Here is a 25,201-nt window from a genome sequence, read left to right as displayed (position 1 = left end):
TTAAGGGGGGAAAACAGTTTCACTGTTTTTATATTTGTGGTGCAGTAAGTGTAATAAGTAATAAAATGTATTGCAATAGATAAATCTATTTAAATATTTCTGTTAATACCTGAATTACAATTCAAATAAATAAGAACATTGTTCTTTAATGGATAAACTCAGAGTTGTGACTGCGTAGTATTACTTAGAATTAAAAAGAACATCTGCAAGTTTGTGGTGTTAAAAAAAGTTTTAAAAGCCAGAAACTATTGAATAATTTCAAAAATGACTCACAGTAATTTCCTAACAGATCACGGGGAAAACATAACGTTAACTGAATTTTATCTCTACAGTCAGTTGACTAATTTCACTGTCACCCTTGTTTTCCTATTCAAGATATCAATGCTGCTGCGTTTGATGATTGCTGTCTCTTATTATCCAATTTATCACCACATTTGCAACAATAAGCCCAGCACTGTGACATGTTGACAAGCTAAATGTTGTAACGTTTCCATTAAACCAAAAATTAGCCTAAAGAAACAGCTTCCAGTGTGATGGAGAAATTACTGTTTAGTTTTCCCAGTGGCGTAATGGGAATGTCAAACATAGTTTAACTCCTTCGTGTTCTTTGGATAACACATTCTTTGTGTAATTTACAACCACGCTTCTGAATTGTGCAATTGGAAATATACATAATACTTGTCTAGAGAGGTGATGTTTATTCAGATGACAGCTGTAGGAGTTTGGTCATGTTCCCATGAGGATGGATCATAAAATGTTGATATAAGAATAAAATAATTTAACCATTAAGGCAGGTTCCAGTTCATTGCAGATCCATCCCATGTTGGTTTCTGGGAGGTCATTTACCATCAGGATCAACTTTTCCTGAGCATAAGGTTTTAGTGAGATTGTCAAAATGTCCTCAGGTCCTTCATTTTACTTCCAGTGTTTGAAGTGACAGCGGTGGAGTCCACAGTTGTTTTGAAATTGTTCCAAGAGACATTCCTGGCTGTGTGGCAAAGGCCTGGGTAAATGATCCTCTTTGTAAGATATGCACTGAGCTCATTGGGCTGCGCCATTTTAATGTGTGTTGGTCAGTCATAGGGTTCTGTCAGACAAACTGTTTATGTTGGCAACCAAGAGCTACCAGCTGTGAAGAGGATGAAACAAAACTGAAGTTAAACCTTGACTATTAAGAACCACAGAAAATCTATTCAAATTTTACTCTCCAACAAATTCCCTTTTCTGCTAATGTCACAAAGGGAAAACCTTGCTAGAAGAAATAAATGTTGCCTAATACATGTCCAGGTAAAACAAAACAAAAATTGATTAACAAACCCGCTTCAATTATTGATCATGTTAAAAAACACATTTCACCAAAAAACAGTTTGGCCTTGACAAACGGTGTCCGTCCCCTCCCTGCTCTGCCGGCAGAGAGCCCCGAGAGCAGCCTATGATGGCGGAGAGAAAGACGTTATTCACAGTACCTGATAAGGACACGGCCGCATCATGTGTGCAGACAAGTAATTTGCTACTGTGAGAATGACCCTAAGTTACAGAAACCTATAATAACAGTTCACCCTCAACTCCGAGCTGCAAAAAAAGAAGAGGAAGGAAGAGGAGGAAGATCCCCCAACCAGATCCCGGCACAGAGACAGAGGTCTCTGGCTTTTCAGTCAAAAATCAGGAATATTCAGGTAATCTCCAGCATGAACAAATGCTTTCCACAGTATAACTGCTGATCAGAGACACAATTTTAGCATCCTGTTATCAACTATTATATTCAGCCAGTTGAAAAAAAATCTAAATTGTTTTTTTTAACTCAGAAATATGCACTTACATAAAGATATACAGCTTTACCATGAAATGTGAATATGGCTGAATATAATATTCCTTTGTGTTAACTGCTGAAGGAAAAATAATGTTCCTATTTAGGCTGCATGGAGATTACAGAGACTTAATTATCTTCATCATTTTGTTATTTCACCTAAATAATTCACAGAGTCATGGATTAGGGAATTATTTCAGTATTTTTGTACTATTACATTTGTTTATATTGATATAGTTAGTTAATAAAAACATGTTTATTTGCCTAAAATCTTTGTTCTTTGTTTTATGATAATAATAGATAACTAACTAAAGGGAAAATCATAAAATTATTAAAAGATTATGAAATTTTAAGTAAAATACCAGTTTATTTTGTTTTTTTTGTTTATTATTACGTACATCATGGCAGGCTAGAATGTATCATACTGGATATTAAATCTTTTTTTTTTTAAGGATATTTATGTATATTAAATCTTAGTAATCAGAACTAACTTTCTGACACTTCAGAGTATTAAAACTATAATTTGAACAATGACAAATGAATGTGCCCTGAAATGCAGAGGGTTACATTTTGAGACGGCTGTCATCAACTTGTGACCATCCTGACACTAAAAGGAAAGGGTTTGAACCTCAAAGCAAACTTAATCTCAGAGCTGCCTCTCAATTAAGTTCCACTTAGGTCACACATTCACATAACAGCTGTCAGAGTGACCCTTTACATTTCAGGGGAACGTTGGCTGTCAGCAAAATAAACATAAGTGCATTTATATAAAGTAAACGTTTTTGTCAAACTGAAGCCACATTAATTTCAAAAGCTTCTGCTTCTTGGGTCAATTGGATAAGCTTCAATTATGTGTTTGGCTAAATCTGTCTTTTATGAGATTAACCAGTTATTATCATTTGTATTTGAGTAATCTTACCCTGAAACATTTAATTAAATTTGAGAGCTCTGACTGTAAAACCTTGAAACATGATTTTCAGTGGAAGCTATAATGCTACCGGTAGCTACAGCTAACACAGCTAACATTAAAAGGCTTTGAAATACTTTATTATTGTACAATACAATTACATTACAAAACATTACATTGCAGACTTAAAAATGTGCTTTAGGGGTTGGTTTATGTTAAAACTCTACTATGAACTGATTTACTGATTTAATGGTAAACGTAAGCCAGCAGTTGCTAAGACAACTAGCTTTTCAGTCTGTTAATTGCATTATTTCCAGATCAAGTGGTAAATGTTGCTCTATACCACTTTTAGTTCCTTTCTAAACAAGATTACTCAAAAAATAATGTCAGTCAGTCATTTCTACCGCTTATTCCATAGTGGGTCGCGGGGGAGCTGGTGCCTATCTCCAGCAGTCTATGGGCGAGAGACGGGGTACACCCTGGACACGTCGCCAGTCCATCACAGGGCAACACACAAACAACCACACACACACTCATTCATACACCTAAGGACCCAGGACCTTCTTGCTGCAAGGCAACAGTGCTACCAACTGCCCCACCGTGCAGCCCTCAAAAAATAATGTTTTTAATTATAACAATTTTGCAAAGAGATAAGCAAGTCAAAATGTAATATTGATAACCTTTGTTTTAACTACTCTTTTCCAATTTACTTTGTTTAACTCAGCTAATGGCAGGTGTTGTGCAGATCGATTTTTGAGAACATTCGTATCTCATTTATTCATGTGTGTGACGCAGCATGTGGAAACAAAATAAAGGGAAATTATCACAAATGTATGACATGAAAGCAATCTGTGATGTTGCACAAGCTGTTTTCCACATAGTTTAAACCACAGCCGCTGTCACCAGTGTACAGAACATCCATTCACACTTACGGTGGCCACAGAAACAAACACTTACAAAGATAAACAAAGAAACGATCCACAGTAGGGTATCCAGTTTTCAAAGGGCTGCAGTTTGGCTGCAGGCTGTGTTTCACTCATGTTGGTTTCCATTTGCAGCGTGGTTTTTGCAAGGTAAAAGCATTAAAGCATTAGTTGTTGTTTTTTTTTCCAAATCAAACTTAAACCCCTGAATGCTTTCCCCATCTGGAAGCAGTAGAGGGCTTGTCTAAAAGATAAAAATGATATGACCGCTGCTGGCAACTCAAATGTCCAGTCTGGGATCAATTACATAGACAGGACAGAGAGAAAGAAGAGGAAGTACAGATTCTATATCATGGCTGGCTTCTAACACAGGCATGTAGACCACATATACCTACGCACACACAAACTTTAAAAACTGCTGTGTGATGTGCTGCTTGTGCACACAGTTCCTGGTGTCTGGTAAAGGATTGGCTGGGACCGCATGCTGCCACATTCCCACCCCACTCGCACACCGCATTTAACAAGCGACTGATGGCAGTTCCAGACGAGGCCACTGTCAGCCAGCTGCTCTGACGGGATTTCTGCAAGGATCAATAGACTAAAGTGGTTGTCTATTTTACAGGCCAGTGCAGTTTCGCACTGCAGCTAAACCTCCATACGAATTATTTCATTACATCCTATCCTTGTGTTTGGTATCTACTTATTTCGAACATCTCTACCGGATTGTTCCTGCACCACTAACACATCTGTCTTGCAGTCGCAACGAAATGCATTGTGGGACGCTTAAGGCATAGAAGGAGGAGGGTTGCACTAGAATGAATATGAATAACACAAAGTAAAAACAGACAGGCCAACCAGGAGGGGAGAGAGTGGAACAAGACAAAGGAATTTAATAAAATCCAGACCTCTTTGAGCTCTCACTGTTTTAAAAGACGGCTCTGCTGTATGTACAAGTATGCTTGCTGTCTCACTGTGGGACTGGAGCCAGCAGGACCCAACATTCACAGTTTTATAGAAGGTCACAACACCTCCAGTACCCATAACCTCTTTTAGGGTCAAACTTCCATTCATAAATGGTGCCGAACCTCACCTCATGTGGCCCTTGTACATTTCATAGACAGGGCCTACTCTGTGTCTGCCATTAACCAAACAAAAGTGAATACACAGTGGCAACTAGAATGGAGGTTATGTTTTAGTATACAGAGATTATTTTAAACAGATTATTAGGATGTGAATATAGAAATTACAATAAAAAATGACCTGCAAGTTTAATTTGTTAGAATAAAATGTTAATCCAACCTACAAAAGGATTTTTACTGTCCATAAATGTAAGGCTTCTGAAACAATTTTGGATTTGTAATAAAAATTGTCCTCTTAGTGTTTGTCCATTCTTCAGTACTGACATAGATTGATTGTTTTTTAGAAAAAAATGCAATTCATCTGTTTTTGTTGACTGATTTTAAAAGATATAAAACAGCACTTTCTATCATGTTAGAGTGGATTACTAATTCTGTGCCAAACTGAAAAACAAAAGTTCCTCATGCCTTGTTTTATCCAGCTTTAAGGAAAACATTAAAGTTATTTTTTTCCCTGCTTTTGTTTTCTGATGTTGTTTTGACTTGTGACTGTCACTGAATGACAGAAAAAGAGTGTCATTAAAATTCATCAGAGAAACTTTAACACCATCTACTGGTGGGTCCGTTGTTCTACAATGAAAAGTCTACAGTTCAGATTTTCTCTGCTCCCTTCTCCCTTCTATTGGTTAACATACACTATATTATTTGTTTCTTAAATATTTCTTTTATGTGCAAACTGTAAAACTTTACAAAGTAAAAAAAACAACAATTCCAAGATTTGCAAACCCCTGGAACATGTTTTCAAAGTATCATGTAGTGGAAAACAGACATTGTCCCTGAGAATAAAGGAAAGTTTTGACACCCTTCCTTTTTGGGAGTAACATCACACAAAGTCAAAATCTATTAAAATGCACAAAACATATATTTAAAAAGCCATCTACAGTTGACCCCAAACATTTTCATACACCTGGGAGATATTTAAATATTCATGTGAGAAGTTTGTTTGTGATAGGAAATACGATAATTTTTTAATGAAGAATATTTTGTGTCAGAAATTATTTTTTTTTACCCCACTGAATAATCAATGGAAACACCTTAAGAGTCATTTATAGCAATCAATTTTTATATTTTTATAATCACTGACCAACGTTTTGCATGTTTCCACTTGTGTTTTGATGATTCATCTTTGAGGGTGGAAGTTCTCATTATCATCACCCTCATCTTTACATAATATGTATAACAGCAAAACAGGAAATTAAGAAAATAAAACAAAATGATGTTAAATATCCAAGCTAATGATGTTTTACTATGCCATCAGGCTGTTTGTTCTATATGGCATAAAAACTATTACAACAATGACTGATGATAGAAAAGACAACCTTTCAGAAGTAAGAACCTGTGTGATTTCCGGTGCCTTGCTAAATTGTTGCCATCCTTTGAATTATTTCCATGTTTTGTCATGGTACATCTACAAACTTCAATATATTTCACTGGTGTTTCTTGGGATAGACCAACACAAAGTATGGCATGATTGTGAAGTGGAAAGGGAATGATACATGGTTTTCAACATTGTTTAAAAATACAAATCTGGAATTTGAGGGGTGTATAAAATTGGTGCTTTATATTTATAGAATTAAGGCTATCTCTTGACCAACATATCACATCAGATTGCAATGAGGCTGCCAGTTAAAGCTAACGTAACAGTAACTGGTTCCCATTCTGTCTACAATGCTGTAATAGTAACCTCAGTAACACTATATGTAGCATCATTAGGCTTTTTACGTATACAATTCTTGTTTAAATAAAATATTTACTGCAGACATCATCAACCAAAGTCTTTATCATATTATCACAAAGTCTCCTGGGATGTGGATAATCCAAGAATGTTTTACTATGGAAGTACAGCTGTGAACTGGGCAGAATGAGCAACATATAATTTGCAGGAGCAATATAATGTTATCTGCTTTTTAAGGACATACATTATTTCAAAAACTACATAGTTGTTTATAAGTCAGGCTATCTGTGTTTTTTTTAAATTATGAAATTGTTTTCCTCCTCATGATGAAAGAAAACCGGAACAATAGTCCTTATTCTGGGTGGTCTTATGATTTTGCGGTTGCTGCTTTCTGAGCAGTTCCTTGATCAAAGATTTTCATGCTTTATTCATCACCACACTGGCAGGCATCCAAACGAAGTCATCTGCTGTTGAGAGACTTCCTTTCATAATGTTATGGGTAGGACTCCGTGCAAGACTTCCACAATATTATACATGTTATTATGCAGACAGTGTTTCGTTGTATCTGCTGATGATCAGACCTCTATTTAACCAGCATCTTACTATTCCAGCATCTTAGAGAGAGGAAAACTCTCTGGACATCCACTGCAGAGGAAATCCTCCAACATGTTGGACTGTAGATCCTGATTGTTAAGTTATGTTGTGGTCATGTTGAATCTGTTACAATCACCTTTTAAATGTGTTTTGCCTTCCTTCCTTCCTTCCTTCCATCCATCCATCCATCCATCACCATTTTGGTAAACCTTGCAACAATGAGGACCCACAGCTAACTGTGCTGGCAGCATTCCTGTTCATCCTCTACACTGCAGACTTCTCCAACTCTTCTGTCATGTTTTAAAGGTGTTTGAGTTTTGTTTTGGGTTTTTCTCTTATTCTTATTATGTTCTCAAAGTTGTTGTTTTGGATCTTGTTTCTGATCATTGTTTTCCTAGGTTGTGCTTTAGTTCTTTGCTTAGGTTTAGTTTCTCGTGATTATTGTATTCTGTTCATAGTGCTTTCTAGTTTATTTCTGTGAGATTTTTTCCTCAGTAAGATTGTGTCCCTAGACTCCTGCTTTGTTCCAGCCATGCTTTGCTTTTCATTCTCTGCTTCTGCCATAGCAATCAGCTTCATTCGGTCCACCTGCACCATGTCCATGTCATGCCCATACCATTATTCTGTTTACTCCTCACGGAAACCTTCATAGTTCACAGTTCTCTGTTCAAACGTTCATGCCTAGTTTTACCTGCCTGCCCGTGCCTGCTTCTGCCACCACCTGTGAGTGAGTTTGTAATCAATAAAGCCGTTTACTCACCGCCACTCAGCCCATCTGTCTGTATTCTGGGGTCCACCACCACACCACATCGTGACATCTTCAGGCTGCCATCTACAAAAGTTCTCAGATGACTCTGCCAGTACAGACAGTGGACACAAGACTTTGCACAAACTGGTACCAGCGGAATCACCTCCTGATCAACACAAGAAAAGCCAGAAAGCTGGTGGTGGATTTCCACAGGCGCAGAGCCACCAATGAACATCCAGGTATTTGACATTGAGATAGTAGACTCTTACAGGTACCTGGGTGATCACCTGAGCAATAAACTGGACTGGAGTCACAACCCTGATGCTCTTTATAGAAAGGGTCATAGTTTACCTGCTACAAAGAATGAGATCTTTTGGAGTCCAGGGGGCACTCTTTAAGACCTTTTTTGACTGGTGGCATCAGCCATCCTCTATGGTGCTCTTTGCTGAAGCTGCAGCTTATCTACACCTGAAAGGGATCAGTTAGATAAGCTAACCAGGAAGGCCAGGGCTGTCCTAGGATGGCCCTTGACCCAGTACTGGTGGTGGGAGACAAAAGCACTCTAGCAAAAATAGCATCACTGTTGGAAAATGTCTCCCACCCCATGCATGAAACTGTTGCAGAAGTGAAAATCTCCTTCAGTGACGTACTGCTGCATCCTAGTTGCACAAAGGAGCGTTATCACAGATTCTTCCTCCCAGCAGCTGATAGACGTTATAACCATCACTGCTCCTAACAAACTCAATAAGTGTTCACACATCTGCTGTTTATTGCACATTTTTTTCTATTTCTAGTAAATAGTCTGTTGTTTTTATGCTTCAATTTAAATTTTGTAATTTTTTTAAATAATCAAACTCAGAAGTCCTTTTCTTTTAATCTGTCTGGAGTATGCTATTCCTGTAAAGTATTTTTTACTTCTACCTTCTACTTTCTAGAATTGCGCCACTTAAGCTGGCAGCAGGTTGGAGTAGCTCTGTTACTTTTGATTCTGATTTATTCTTTTTTGGGAACTATTCCTCTTGTGGTGGATACAGTTGATTTTTATTTTTTTTGGACGACTGTCCTCTCCTGTGTCAGATGCTGTGCAGCTTGGAGGATTTTTCCTAATACTAATATTTGTTATGATGCATTGCCATGGCAATGGGGTTGTTTCTTACAACCGGGAGCAGCTGATTAATATCTCAAAAGCTCAAATAATACTTCAACTACAACCCCAAATCCCTGATGAGTTGAAAAGGAGACGCTGTGGATGCAGAGCAGGAGCTGAGAGAAGAGAGAGAAGGAGGAAGTTTAAACCATTTCTTCCGTCGATTATGATGGGCGATGTGAGATCGTTGGGAAACAAGTTGGATGAACTCCAAGCCCTACAAAGGACCCAGCCAGAGTACCGGGCATGCAGTATTATGTGTTTTACTGAGACATGGCTGCAGGATCATATCCCTGACTCCAGCGTGTCTCTGCCGGGCTTTTTAACCATACGAGCAGACAGAGATTTAAAGAGGAGCGGCAAATGTAAAGGAGGTGGACTGGCAGTACTTGTGAACAACAGATGGTGTAATCCAGGACATGTTTCTGTGAAGTGTCATCTCTGCAGCCCAGATATTGAACTGTTGGCAGTACGTTTTCGTCCATATTATTTACCCATAGAGTTCACCAGTGTTATTTTGGTAACAGTTTACGTTCCACCTTCCGCTGTTGCTGACACTGCATGTGATGCCATCAGCTCAGTTGTTGCTAAGCTACAGACACAATACCCCGATGCTTTTGTGGCAATTTCTGGTGATTTACCATGCTTCACTCTCTGCTAGACTTCCAACGTTTCAACAGTTTGTCAGCTGCTCTACCAGAGAAAACAAAACATTGGATTTGTTTTATGCAAATGTCAAGGATTCATACACCTCTACAGCAAGACCTCCTCTAGGAAAATCAGATTACAATCTTGTTTTTCTCTGCTCGAAATATAAGTCCCTTGTTCAGAGGCAACCTGTAATAAAGAGGACTGTGAGAAAATGGTCACAGGAAGCTGAAGAAGCTCTGCAAGGTTGCTTTGAGGCTACAGAATGGGACGCACTGTGCCAGCTACATGGAGAGGACATCAATGCCACGACTGAGTGTATAACCGATAATATAAACTTCTGTGTGGATAACATCATCCCCACCAGAACCGTGAGATGCTTCCCCAATAACAAACCTTGGATCACCAGTGACCTGAAGGACCTGCTTAACAAGAAAAAAAGAGTCTTCAGAGAGGGAGACAGAGAATTATTGAGGAGTATACAGAAGCAACTTAAGGTCAAGATAAGAGACAGCAAGGAGGTGTACAAGAAGATGCTGGAGAGCAAGCTCCAGCAAAACAATATCAGAGATGTGTGGACAGGGATGAAGAAGATCACAGGCTTCAAGCAGAAGGATGATCAGACCAATGAAGGTCTGGACAGAACCAATGAACTGAACACATTCTTCAATAGGTTCAGTTCAGAAACAAGCTTCGCATCCTCCTCTCCTGCTCACAGCCAAACAGACATTCCACCTTCCTTTGACCCACAGGACCCACAGCTGTCCAGTAACACCTCACATTTTTTATCTTCCACCTCAGCCCTAGACCCTTCTGCTTCTACATGTTTGCCTTCAACCATATCAGAAGATGCTGATGCTTCCTTTGCTTCCCCCTTCCACCTGTGTGTCTCAAGAAGTCAAGTGAAGAGACAACTGGAGAGACTGAATCGGAATAAGGCTGCAGTTCCAGATCATGTCAGCCCTAGAGTCCTGAAGGCCTGTGCAGAGCAGCTCTGTGGGATTCTGCAGCACGTCTTCAACCTTAGCCTGGCCCAGAAGAAGGTTCCGGTGTTGTGGAAGACCTCCTGTCTTGTTCCGGTACCAAAGAAAACTCACCCATCAGTCCTCAATGACTATAGACCTGTTACCCTGACATCTCACATCGTGAAGGTCCTAGAGAGACTCCTGTTGGCCCACCTGAGTAAGCAAACAGTAAAGCATCAGGACCCCCTTCAGTTTGCTTATCGCTGTGGAGTTGGAGTTGAAGATGCCCACCTAACCCTTAATCAGTCATTTAAACAGAACTTTTTGAGATGAAACTGGAAACAGTCAAGTAGTGTGAATGGGTTACCAACCCAACAGTAAGATCTTTTTTAATTACCACCCACACTAGAATTTTAGTTGGTTTTAGTTGGTGACTGTGATCCCTCAGTTGGTGCAGCTTTTAAGCTTGTGATCCCTTTCCGTTGTCCTAGACAAATCTGCTGAAACCAGCCTGTTAGTTTAAACTCCACATCTTTTTGAAATCTGCAAAGACTGAAAGTTTAATAGTCAGTCCCCAGCTTAAAGGGGATGGCAAAGAATATAAGATAGTACTTGCTCGCATACATACAGTATTTCTTCAGTTTTTGCTTTTATATCACACTAAAACTGTTCAGGACATCAGACAAATTTTAAGGTCAGACAAAGACAAGCTGAGTAAATGCAAAGTGTAGTTTTTATAAAAAGCTTTCATTTATTATTCAATCTATTCAAAGCAACCTGGACCTATGGAAAAAGTGATCACTACCTAAACCTAATAACTGGTTGTTCAACCTTCGCATCAAAAACCACCATCAAGCCTGGGAACGAGTCTTTTACATCTTTTAAATTTTGGCCCACCCTGCTTTGCATAATTGTTTTAATTCAGTTAAACTGGAGAGTTTCCAAGCAGGAATGCTCAGCTTCAGTTCATGCCACTGCACCTCAGTCGGATTTAGCCATCTGGGTCCCAAAGCAGCCCCAGACCATCACCCTTCCACCACGATGTTCCACTTCTGTCTCATCACGAAAAAGTCTTGGAGGTTCATAAAGAAACTGATTCATCCCTTTGTGTTCTTTTTGATCAGCAGTGTTTTCGGCCTTGGAACTCTCCCACGGATGCCGTTTTTGGCCTAGTGTCTTTCTTATAAGTGGATCATGAACTCTGACCTGAACTGAGGTGAGTGAAGCCTGCAGTGCTTGTTCAGGGTACTTTTGTGACCTCCTGGATGAGTGACTGATGCACCATCGCAGTAAATTTGCTAGTCTGGACACACCTGGGGAGTTTCACCAATGTTCCATAATTTCTATTTTTGTGGATAATGACTGTTGTGACTATGAATATAGTATTTAATATTAATACTTTAATATTTATCAAATAATATTTCGGTCTGTTAAGGGTTGTCCTGTGAATACCAGCCCAGTAAGGCGATGGTATTAAGGACAAAATAGAAAGGTGTGAGACGAGCTCTGACATTATTGAACAGCATAAACTCTGCACATATATGGAATGAATTCACATAATTTCTTAAAATACAAGAATTTATTAACAAAAATAAGTCAACTCAAAGTCAAACATATTTCAATCAACAAACTCTGTGTTTATGTTTGAGAACCAAGGTTTATCTTGAAGAATCTGGAAACGAAGAGGGTCCGGGTGGAAGAGATCGATTCGTTGGAAAGGTGGGGGTTTTATACAGCCAGTGACCTCACGGGAAGTTCGCTGTTACACCCGCTTCCTAAGTTGTGCTGGAAGTCGTTTAATGCAATTTATTTTGAAAGTTCCAGAAAAATTTGAACCGGACTTTAATCCATGGCTGTGGGTCCCAACATGACTGGGATTATTTATAGTCTGATTGATGTCCATGAGTTTGTTTCTCATCTGTTTTTTAAATTAATTGAGATTAGGGCATGATGGGTTGCTTTTCGAGATCTTTTATTTTACTTCATGATGTCAGACAAGCTATGTTTTAAATATTTCTGAATTCTTCAGGTTTCTGGCAGTAATCAGGGATGGGTGTGACTGCTGAGGTTGTAGTTTGTCTAATCATGAACAAATTAGAATTAGATCATGACTTAACAACCCAGGGCAGTTACCTTTTCAAGGAGGGCTAGGTTGGTTGGAACAGATTTTTTTCCATAAATGAAAGTATCACTGTAAAAGAGCATTTAGTATTTATTCAAGGTATCTTTGTATGATATGAAAAATGTGTTTGATGATCTAAAACATTTAAGTGTGACAAAAAACCAAAACCAGACGTGATCTGTAAATATTTTGTCACAGCACTGAACGTGTCCGACGTGATTCTTCATCACCATAGGAAGCTTTGGATAGTTTCTTGGCAACATCCTCTAGTATCTCTCAGGCTAATCAAATCCAACGGATTGATCATAGAAGAATGGTACCGAGCAATGGGTTGGTGAAGGTGAATGGAGTGTAGAAATGCTTGCATGGGAAAGGAAGAATAATAAGGCATAGAAAGGTTCTTCCAGGACTCCTTCCATTCACTTCTCGAACCTCCTGACAGGGATTCTATGTAACTGAAAACAAGATATTGAGGTCAGTGTCCTGGGAACAGTTACGCTCTCAGATGATGAGCTCTAGAGGCCCTTCAGGCATCACCATCATAAAAAGTGTCAACCTATTAAAATAAAATAACGTGCTGGCATGCAGCAGCAGTACTTAAAGCACAATTTGTTCAGCCATATTAGTAATTCACCCACTCAGACTGACCTGTGCGCCTCCCAAGCTGATGCCTTTTTAAATTATTCATTTGTAAGTAACTGCAGACTGAAGAGATGCTACAACTACTAGACGCTTGAAGGCTGTGCATTATGCCCCTGCGTTTAAACATGCAACACTTTGTCATCATTACTGCTATTAATTCCTTTTACAGCCTCACAATGGCATTTAATGTTAGACAAAGTTCCCTGTTAAGTACATCTCATTGCTTATTTTTCTCGGTTGCACCTTCACATTCCCTGAGGATAAACCAATTTACATTCTTATTTTCCTCCTCAGATCCATGCCAGTTTCCATGACAACATAGTTTCACTTTCTCATCCTCTCTGTGTCTGCCCCTCACTCCTGTTTTCTCATTTCCCACTGTGCCTTTCTTCTGTTCTCTTGACCTTCCTCCAGCATTTCGTTCTTCCTTTTATTCCCTACAAATACCAGGGTCCAAATCCTCCTCTCCTCATTTTCCTCACCTAATTGAGCTCATTCCTCTGCTACACCACACAGCAGCGGAGGATAATAGACTCGGACAACGCATGCCTTGGAGGGAGGGATGTGGAGGGTGGAATTCAGAGCATCTTTCTGCATTTTCTTCATAATAAACGAACGCAGCACACTCCGCCTGCAGGGTCCTGTTTTATTCACTCTCAGATCTCTCTGGCTGGTCTGCTTGGCACCAATCAACATCTCCAATGTAAAATGACTGAATAAACAACAATGTGCAGCTCCATATTATACAATTTATGTGCCTATAAAGTTTAGCATTTATATTAAACAGAGAACAATAAGTGTAACAACATGAATCAGGCACAGACCCTTGTGTTTTAATGTAATTATGCAACTAAACAGAATAATGCTTTCATCCTGATAAACTCTATGAGAGTTTTCATCCTAGATTGGAATATAAAGACTTTACTCATTTGGCACTAATAAACTCTTAAGCAACACAATTACCTCAGTCAGTCAGTCATTTTCTACCACTTATTCCATAGTGGGTCGCGGGGGAGCTGGTGCCTATCTCCAGCAGTCTATGGGCGAGATACACCCTGGACAGGTCACCAGTCCATCGCAGGGCAACACACAAACAACCATGCACACACCTAAGGGCAATTTAGAGTGACCAATTAACCTAACAGGCATGTCTTTGGACTGTGGGAGGAAGCCTTTTTTTTTTTTTTTTTTTACTTAGGTAACACAATTACCTAAGTAAAAAAAAATGGCTGCTGGCAACAGGTGTGATGGTGGGCTTTTTTGGCTAAATGAAAGCAATTATTTCTCACTTGTCAAACAGAAAGCGTTTCAACTCTGGCACAAGCTCTCGCTCCAAGTCTGCTGATCCAGAAGAAGCAGCCGCAACAAGTTTATATCCTCTAATTTCACTGAATGCAGGTACACTATATAGCCAAACGTATTGGGTTACTCATCCAAATCACTGAATTCAGGTGTTCCAACCACTTCCATCACCACATGAGTGAAAAAAAAAAAAAACAAGCACCTAGGCATGTAGACTGCAATGTGTTAAAACCACTTGAAATCTTAAAGTGAGGTCAGTGGATGCAGGGGCACATAATAAGCAGAGTTAGCCAACTTTCTGCAGGGGCGACAGTAACTGACCTCCAAGCTTTATGTGGCCTTCGGATAAGCTGTGGTCTGTCTGCAGATGTAGAGGTGTAAAGCACGCCACCGCTGGACTCTAGAGAAGTGGAGATGTTCTCTCTGGAGTGAATTATGCCTCTGTCTGGCAATGGACAAGTCTGGGCTTAGCCTTTGCGAGGAGAACAACACTTGCCTGACTGCACTGTGTCAAGTGTAACTTAGTGCAGAGAGCTTTATGGTGTCATAGCACTGTCCAGGAGAAGGACTTGGCCTCTTAGTTTGAGTAAAAATAACTCTTAATGATTCAGCATACCAAGACATTTTGGTCACTTTCTTCCTCGCCACATGTGGAAACAGTTTTGAAATGACCCTGTCCTGTTCCACCAGTGCACAAAGCAAGGTCCATGAGAAATGAAAAGAGTGTATTTCCTGACCCAAGGGAACACCTCTGGGATGATTTAGAGCAGAGACTCATAGAGAGGCCTTCTCATCTAACATCAGTGTCTGACCTCACAAATAAGCTTCTGAAAGAATGGTCAGATATTTCCATTAACACACACCATATTAAATCCTGTGGTTAAGAATGGGATGCCAAACAAGTTCATATGTGTGTGAAGGCAGAAATGTCTTTGAGTAACAACACTTACTGACAAAACAGTTAATTAATCAAATGTCCAATTTGAAAGTAATTTGCTGTGTATGCAGAACAGTGAAGCATGTGTAAATGAGCAGATTTACATGAAGCTGTTACATGTACTCTTTATAACCTAGTGCAGGATAACACAACCTGTTTGGGTGCCCTCATGTAGCCATTTTCCCCACAAAGAGATCTGAATGTCTAACTCAGAATGTAACCACCTTCAAACCACCTTTTTTTATTCCACTTCCGCCTCTCTGCCTGCTCAGACGCTTTTCTCCTAAGCTCCCTGCTTGCTTGCATTCTTTTACTCCTAACTTTTTATCTCTTAGCCAAAATTACGGAAATATTGGACTAAAACAACTTCTTACCAGCGACTCCCAGGGATTATTATTATTATTTTCTTTTTTTAAAGGACTTTGATGTTTTTATAATCAAACTCAAAAGCAGGACAAGTTGACGCCAGCTAATCAGCACAAAATGCCTCCCTGCACCACAGAGGACTTCGACAAACTTTTACAGAAATTGGCTGTTTTGGAGATGAAAATCCATCGACTAGAAGTGAATGTGGAGGTGAATATGGGGTACAGCGATGATTCAACTCTGCCTGTGATCCCAAACAGTGACAGCCAGCTCAACAACTCAGCCAGCAATCAGAACACTGAGAATAAACCTACCGGCAAACCGCCCTGGCATGTTTTAGGCGCATGCCCAAAAAATCAAGGTGGACGACTCACTGGAAGATCTCAGCAATTAAATAAATTAGAATGGCCAGAATTACAGAGAAATGCCCCCGTTTCCCCTGGGAAAAGGAGACTTCGACAGCGAGCTGCTGTCACAACAACTGATAGGAGTGAGACAGTTGGAAATAATGTAATTCCCCTCCAAAACAGATTTGCTTCACTACAGAATGAAAACCAGGAAAATGATCCATCCTCTGAGAACAATAAAAGGTTTGAGAATAACCTTCATTCTAAACAGTCTTCTCCTAAGCTGGAGAAAAAACGCCCCACCGGACCAAGAACCCTAATAGTGGGCAACACAGCTGTGGATGAGATTAAAAACCTCTGCAACAAGAAAAACACAGAAGTTATGATTAGTACCAGTAACGTCGTGTCCGATATCTCAGAGAATATTCTTGCAATCACAGAAAAGCGCCCGTCTCTAGAAAACCTTATTATACACTGTGGAGCCATGGATGACGAGGCTAAGAAAAAATCAGAAGGCCTGAAGGAGGATTTCACTCATCTTCTGAATATTGTTGGAGGTCTCAATATCAAGGTGTTTCTCAGTGGACCCTTTGCACCGATTTTAAGTGGAGATGAGATTTTTTCCAGACTTCTGATGATTAATAAGTGGTTGAAAAAAACATGTGCCACCACACCTGTGAACTTCATCGACAACTTTAATATTTTTTGGGAAAAAAGACAACTCTTCAAGCAAGATGGTTTCTGTTGAAGAAGCCAGGAGCCAGACGTCTCACATCTAATCTCTTCTATTCAGTAAATAATCTGCCAGCAGCTTCGACCTTCAGCAGAGAACATGGAGCATCAACAACAATGATAACGCTGCCTCCAACAGCTCCAGCAGAAACAATCAGCCAGTTGGCCGAGAAAGAGAGGTCATCACAAAAGGTCTCCCCGTCGAAATCCACAGGAGAGGTGGAACCCCCCATTATACCCCCATCCCCCCAAACCCAGACCGACACCCCTGGTAAACCCCCTCACCCCAGACCCCGACCCAGACCGCACAGAACTCTCCCTTCTCCCCACTGAGCCCGCTTTTTGCTTTACTGGATTCTGATAACATGAAAAGAGCTCTTAAAATTGGGACCCAAATGGCTCTGACATCTTCTCCATTCAACAACCCCGTGGCCGAGGCCCTGCTACTAAACCAACATCTTCCAAATGCCACAGACCTCCACCACCTCCTAATCTATCTCTTCCTAATCAGGACCTTCAAATCACTTCTCTGTGATACAGTCTGGGCCCCAGTGGTAACTCTATCAGAAATGAACATGTCCAGGAAAAACTTGGGCCCCTAATAGGATATAGTTGTAAAATCTCTGTGCTTCTACGTGACAGAAAGAACAAAGCCAAAAGGATAAGAGACAGAAATAAACAATCAAAAAAAGCCATAAACTGTCAAGTTCAACCAGACACAGAGTTAATATCAGCAACTTAGTCATATAAACTGGCTTTATTGAACATTAGATCTCTGTCAGGAAAATCCTTTTTAATCAATGACTTCATTACTGACCACAATCTTGATGTTATGTTTTTAACAGAAACATGATTACATGAATTTAATGAAGCTCCCATTCTGATAGAGGCGACACCTCCGAACTACAATTTTCTTTGTGAGAGCAGACAGCAAAGAAAAGGTGGAGGAGTGGCCACTTTGTTTAAAGATTTATTAGAGTGTAAAACAGTATTTCTGGGCAAATTTGACTCTTTTGAATACTTGGCTCTCCAGGTAAAGAGCCCGGTCCGAACAATGTTCTTGAATATTTACAGGCCTCCTAAGACCAAAACAAACTTTATCAGTGATTTTAATTAGCTTTTATCTGTGATATGTGTTGATTATGACTGTTTAATTATTGTGGGAGACTTCAACATTCACATGGACAATCCTGAAGACAGAAGTGCAATAGATCTATGTGACACTCTTAGAAATGTTGGTTTGACTCAACATGTTAAACAGCAAACGCACAAACAGGGACATATTTTGGACTTGATCATCACTAAACATCTCTAAACATTTCCAAGGTGTCTGTAACTGATGCTGCTCTATCTGACCACTTTTCTGTTATTTTTGAAAGCATCATCTCCAATGGCTCAGTTTGCCAAAGAGACATTATAAGAAAACGCATCTTTAAGGACGATGCTGCTGAAACCTTTAACCAGATTTACTCTTCTACCTCCCCTTTGCCCTGTAACACTGTAGATGAGCTGGTAGATAACTTTCAATCTCAGACATCATTGATTCAATTGCTCCAATTAAAGTAAAAGTCGTTTCTGGGAAGAAAATGTCTCCATGGAGAAGTGCTCCACCAGTCAGAAGAGAAAAAAAGGAGTGTCGAAAAGCTGAACGCAGGTGGCGAAAGACTGGACTCCAGGTTCACTATATTATCTATAAAGAGAGACAATATATAGATATAACCTGCAACTGAAAAATGCAAGGGAATCTTTCTTTTCTGAGATCATCAGCAAAAACATTAACAATGCTGGTGCATTATTTGCCACAGTCGACAGGTTAACAAACCCTCCTGTAACTGTAGCATCTGAACTCCACTCTACCAGGTCCTGCAATGAATTTGCTAAATTCTTTACTGAAAAAACCCAAAAGATCAGAGCGGCAGTCAGCACATCCACATCAACTCCAGTACCAATGTTGTCTCCAACTAGAACTGATTTTGACAAAATTTCCCAATTTCACCAAATAAACTACAAAAACTTAGAAGAAATCATACACCAACTAAGCTCTTCTTCCTGCTGTCTCGATGTTTTACCCACAGCTTTCCTTAAGAAAGTTTTGCCTGTAATAACATCTGATTTCACACAAATAATAAACACGTCCATTTTGTCAGGTGTTTTCCCCCAGGCCCTAAAAACAGCAATTATCAAACCTCTATTGAAAAACAGCAACTTGGACAAGCTGCTACTACAGAACTACAGGCCTATATCAAACCTCCCCTTCATCAGTAAGATTATTGAAAAGGCTGTTTTTCAGCATTTAAACAACTTCCTAACAACGACCAATCGCTTTGATGTCTTCCAGTCAGGCTTCCTGCTCACCACGGTACAGAGATTGCTCTTGTCAAGGTGTTCAATGACATCCGTATAAATGCAGACTGTGGAAGAACCACAGTGCTGGTATTATTGGACCTTAGTGCAGCATTCGACACTGTTGATCACTCCATTTTATTAGAGCGCCTGGAAAACTGGGTCGGCCTTTCTGGTACAGCACTCAATTGGTTTAAATCATACTTGAAGGACAGGGACTTTTTTGTGTCAGTAGGTAACTTTACATCAGAGAACACAAAAATCACATGTGGCGTTCCCCAAGGGTCCATCTTAGGGCCCTTCCTATTCAATATCTACATGCTCCCCCTAACTCAGAAGAGTGTTTAAAAGTTAGCACACAGCTTCAGTTAATACAGCTAGGAACCACCAGTCAGGCTCAAAACCTGGGTGTAGTGATGGACTCAGACCTGAACCTTCAGAGGCACATTAAGGTAGTAACTAGGTCGGCCTTCTATCACCTAAAGAACATCTCCAGGATTAAAGGACTAATGTCTCAGCAGGACCTTGAAAAACTAATTCATGCATTCATCTTTAGTAGAATTGATTACTGCAACGGTGTCTTCACAGGTCTACCTAAAAAGTCGATCAGACAGCTGCAGTTGATCCAGAACGCTGCTGCCCGCGTCCTCACTAGAACTAAGAAAGTGGAGCACATCACCCCGGTTCTAAAGTCCTTACACTGGCTCCCTGTAGCTCAGAGAATAGATTTTAAAATACTTCTGTTAGTCTATAAATCACTGAATGGCTTAGCACCAAAATACATTACAGACTTGTTGTCAGTGTACCAACCACCCAGACCTCTCAGGTCATCTGGCTCAAATCTACTCTGCAGAACCAGAACCAGAACCAAACATGGAGAAGCAGCTTTTAGTTCTTATGCTCCACTAATCTGGAATAAACTGCCAGAAAACTGTAAAAGCGCCAAAACCCTAAATTGCTTTAAATCAAGATTAAAAACTTATTTGTTTAGAGTGGCCTTGGACTGGGCCATCTAAACATTATTAGTTAAGTTTTCAGTCCAATTTTCCTTTCATTTTCTTATCCATCATTCTATTCTCTTTATTTTTTAAATTACCTCTGTTGTTTGATTATATCATTTGATTTGTTTTTCTGTGTCTGTATTTGTGTTTATTTGCTTTGTGATTGTATTGTAATTGTATGTACAGCGCTTTGAGTGTCTCGTTGCTGAAAAGCGCTATATAAATAAACTTACCTTACCTTCAAACTGTGCTAAGTGCTATTTACACAGTCTCATGCATTCACGTCACTCCCTCTGTGTCTGGTCACCTTTACTCACTATTTTGACTGACTGTCAGACACTCCAATGACTGCCTGTAACACAATCAGTCCACTAATGATGCCACCACTTACACCTTGGGGACATTTCAGCTCTATGCAGATCCAGTAGTTTCCAGTACAAATAAAAAAAATGTAAATGTACACTCCCCCGTTAAATTGCTAGATTTTTGTGATGCAAAACTTTTTTCATCTTTAATTTTACATATGTCCTGAATAATTCTACTGAAAATTTCATTCATTTTATGGACCTTGCTTTGTGCACTGGTGCACAGTCATGTTGGAACAGGAAGAGGTTATCCCCAAACCATTCCCACAAAGCTGGAATATCAAATTGTCCAAATGTGTTGACAACTAAAGCATTAAGAGTTCATTTCACAGTAACTAAGGGGCTGAGCCCAACTCCTGAAAACCAGGCCCAAACCTTTATCCTCTCCGCACCAAACTTTGACAAAATACAGTCAAGTCTCCTGGCAACTGCCATTAGATTGGCAGACAGAAAGGCATGATTTGTCAATCTAGAGAACATACCTCCACTGCTCGAGAATCCAGTGCTGGTTTGCTTTAAACCACTACATCTGATACTTTTCATCGCACTTGGTGACATAAGGCTTAGATGCAGCTCCTGGGCCATGGAAACTTAAGCTCTTGAGCTAATCAGAAGGCCACATGAAGCATGGAGGTCTGTAGTCATTGACTCCAGGAATTCGGTAACCTCTGCACACTATATGCCTCTGCATATGCTGACCCCACTCTGTGATTTTGCGTGGTCTCCTGCTTTGTGGCTGAGTTGCTGTTTTTCCCAATTGCTTCCACTAGCAGTTGTCCGCAGAGAATGTAGTTCAAAGGAAATATATTGATGGGAAATATTGCACCGAGGGCATCTCATGCAGTAAATCACTGAGCTCCTGAGAGTGACCCATTCTTTCACTAATGCTTGTAGAAACATGTCTGCATGATGCCTAGGGGCTGGAGGCCATGATGGGAATGCCTTTATTCAACAATTCAGAGGTGTGAGCAAATACTTTTAGCAAGATAGTTTTCATATTCCTGTGGATTTCTTTGTATAGTCTTCTCCTGACTGATACCTTTGTACAATGAGACCCTTTTGATTCTTTGTAATTTCTGCACAAAATATAGTTTTATCTAAAGGATGCAAAAAAGCAAATGTCAGAAAAATCCTACCAGGACAACTGAACTCTATTTACGTTTAGTCAAATTATCAATAGCTGACAGCAGGTGTGTACATAAGAAAAATGAATGTTGGAACTGAATCAACAGTGGTTCAGCAGAGTATTAGCTGCTTATGCAACCAGGATATTACAGCTTTTAATTATTATTTTTTTTTTTTACATTTTTTAGAAGTGTACAGAACATTTATTCAATTAAAGGTGGACAAAGTTTCTGAACGAATTTATCTAAATTTTGCATCACAAAACCCTGGACTTCTCACTGGGGTGTGTAGATTTTTCTAACCATTCAACGTATGCATCACTGATGTGAATATGTACTAAATTACATCCAAATGCAACCATTCCTTCTGAGTGCTTAGCTTGTTTTCTCCGGGAATGAAGTTTGTATTAGATGAATCCTTATAAATGGAGAAAATGATTTTGTCACTGAAGACTTTTTAGGAATAAAGATTACCCTTATAAGGAAGGGAAGTCTAGATAAATTAATTCAATTTAAATTCAATTTAGTTTTATTTATATAGCGGCAATTCACTACACGTCATCTCAAGGCACTTTGCAAAGTCAATTCAATTGAATCATACATATTTCAAGTCAGGTACATAAATTCCAATTAATCCTAACTATCAAACAGTGCAGTCGGATTAAATTTATTATTCAAATAATAGATTGCATCAAGTTAGTGGCTTGCAGCATTCACTCCTCCTGGATGAGCATGTGCACGCATGTAGCAACAGTGGAGAGAAAAACTCAATTTTTAACTCCAATATTATGAAGCTAACGCTATTTAAGGTCCCCTGAAGTAGTCTTACCTGTATGTGTGGTACCAAAAGTACCTAAATGACAAAGTTCCCTTCATTTCCTCATTGGAGATGTTACGAAACGCGGCTGTTACGAAATGCCCAGGCCACCAGGGGGAGTACTTTTCTGAGCAAAACAGCAAAGTTGGATCATAACTAAGTTTATAATGGAGTCCTCTAATCATTAAATGTGTCTGAGTTTGTTTGCTTGTGTAGGTGACTGAATAAAATCACCATCTGGATGGTGTCCATTGGATATTGGATAACTTGATCAAAACATCATTCAAGGTGGCTCTGAGTACTTTTTTCAAATTCCCAAACTAAAGGAGTGTATTTTAGTGCATTGAGTAAAATGATTATTTAAAATAGGAATTTGTAATACAAGTGTTACATAAACGTATACCTTTAGAGCTGTACATACTCTGTAATATTTACATTAATTCACTTAAATCCTGTTGAAATCTCCAGAATATTTTAAGGCCTATTTACTAATCCTGAGAACACAGAACCAAGTGTCAAGCATGGTGGTGGCAGCATTATGCTGTGGGACTGTTTTGCTCTACTTGTACTTTATTGCAACGTGTTTGGAGTAATAAAGAAAAGGGACTACCTCCAAATTATTCAGGTTCATCTTTATTTAACAGTTAGGTGGATAAAACTTGGAAACAAATGATTTTTTTCAACACAACAAATCAATTCTTGGAATGTCTCTACCAAACACCGACCCTAACTCTATTGAAAAACGTGTTAACTATGGAGTCAAATATCCAGCCAGAATTATGCAAGATGCTTGTTGGCAGCTAAAAAACCAGGTGGTCATGGTGTAGCTCAAAAGATATTTAAAAAAAATATTAGTGTGCCTGTGTGTACTGTAAACTTTTACTCAGTGTGAATTAAAGAAAATCTAAAATAATATAAACTTCTGCACCTAATAATTATTTTTAAATACAATCAAAGGTAATTAATGATATCCTGGAAAAAGAAGCATGAAAATACATCACGAAAAATCCCACATTCTTAAATGCCCAGAATATCTGTAATGCAAATATTGAAAAAGTACTCTGTCACAAATTACTTACACATTTGCCCTTCAGGCATCACCAACATAAAAAGTGCTCCTTTTGCACACATATTACTTTGCGAGGAAAATCTAAAATATGTGTATTAAAAATAAAGAAAAACATAAAATTAAACCATTTTAGTCTAAAAATTTTTGTATTTTCTAACATCAAAGTATTTATGAAACATTTATTTAGCAATGTAAATTAGCTTATTTTCATTTACGTCTTTCTTAAAATGTGTCAGTTGTAGTTTTCTTCCGTAACCTCTAAGCACGCACAGAATGTCTGCTTCTAAAACTAACATCCAACTGTTCTAGATCTAGTAAATCTGGACAAGATGAGTTCATGTCAACCTTTAATCAGAACTGCATGTTTCAGTTCAGGAAACCCTATAAGCAGTTTCAGTATGGAGACATGGGGGCGAGTTACATTAGATTACTTTTTTTTCTTTCTGCTCCTTTTTCAGTCATATAATGAGAATATACAGTATAGTAATATATTTTGGTATAATAAAACTCTAATTTAAAATATGAATATTGCTTTTGTTTGTGTTCTGTATTTGCAATAAATAAAATAGACATGAAAATATACAATATAATTAATTATATAGTTTATCGTGGGATGAAAATTGGTGTAGATATTTAGAGAAGTAGATGAAGTAGTATATAGTAGAGTGCAATAAAATATATCTAAAAAGCATTTTCTGGCTGTTGCGTGATCTGAATATTAGTATTTATATTAGTTTGTCCACTGAAATGACTGAAATAAAAAAGCAGAAGTGTTCAGCACTGAAGTCCAGCCCGACATTTCAGCTGTGACATACGGATACCCGTGTGGCCACACTGATTATTGTCAGCGCCTGGGAGTGATACGGACTTGTCCTTCCACATCTTTAACAGTGGGAGTCATGAACCGCAGCAAGGTGACGCGTCCTCTGATTTCAAGCGAAAAATCAGCGCAGACCTGCCGATATTATTAATCAGCATCTGCGCCTCGGTGAGAAGGGCAAGCGGCAGCTCCTTTCTCTTATCAAACGACAAATCGGGACCATCTTTGCGCAGTGATACTGAGAGCGGAGCGAGCAGCAGCGGCGGCCACTCCGGGGAATGTGGACTGGACCCGGGGCCGTCAGTCCTGACATGAACGGCCTCTTCTGAACCCAGACAGCCGCCGAATGGGGTAAAGTACAGCCGCGTTTCTGAACGCTGTCACCGCGGAAGCCTTGTAGGTTTGCGCTCATTTCATAGCCGCTTGTGTGTACGTGTTGAAGCGCGTAACTTTCTTTTCTTTTTAGGAAGTCGGCGAGCCCAATAACAAAGTTGAAATCCCATTAGCTAGCGCTGCTTCGCCTGCAGATGTGTGTGAGGGAGAGAACGAGGGAGCTACGGCGACGTCAGCTTAGCGGAGACATGAATTAGCATGCTAAGTTAGCTCCGTAGATCTGGCTGGCGCAGCGGGTCTCTCAGGAGGCGCCGTGGGGTTCACGTCAGGG

At 39.5% G+C, this 25,201-nt stretch overlaps 1 protein-coding gene across 3 annotated transcripts in view; it reads left to right on the top strand.

Moving 5' to 3' along the window:
• The first annotated feature begins 23,317 nt into the window (after nucleotides 1-23,317).
• The window catches only part of bcl9l (bcl9 like), a 37,691-nt gene continuing 35,807 nt past the window's right edge, over nucleotides 23,318-25,201 (top strand). For 2 of the 3 annotated variants that reach the window (XM_047391314.1, XM_047391315.1), the window contains exon 1: nucleotides 23,318-24,888. The gene's annotated coding sequence lies outside the window, so the exon portion shown is untranslated. Of the gene's footprint in view, nucleotides 24,934-25,201 lie in introns of all 3 variants that reach the window. The other variant, XM_047391316.1, reaches the window with a different exon arrangement.

The sequence above is a fragment of the Girardinichthys multiradiatus genome, chromosome 18, assembly GCF_021462225.1.
Source record: "Girardinichthys multiradiatus isolate DD_20200921_A chromosome 18, DD_fGirMul_XY1, whole genome shotgun sequence".
NCBI classification, from domain to species: Eukaryota; Metazoa; Chordata; class Actinopteri; order Cyprinodontiformes; family Goodeidae; genus Girardinichthys; species Girardinichthys multiradiatus.
Note: the sequence above shows the minus strand (reverse complement) of the source record. Positions and strands in the feature narration are given on the sequence as shown.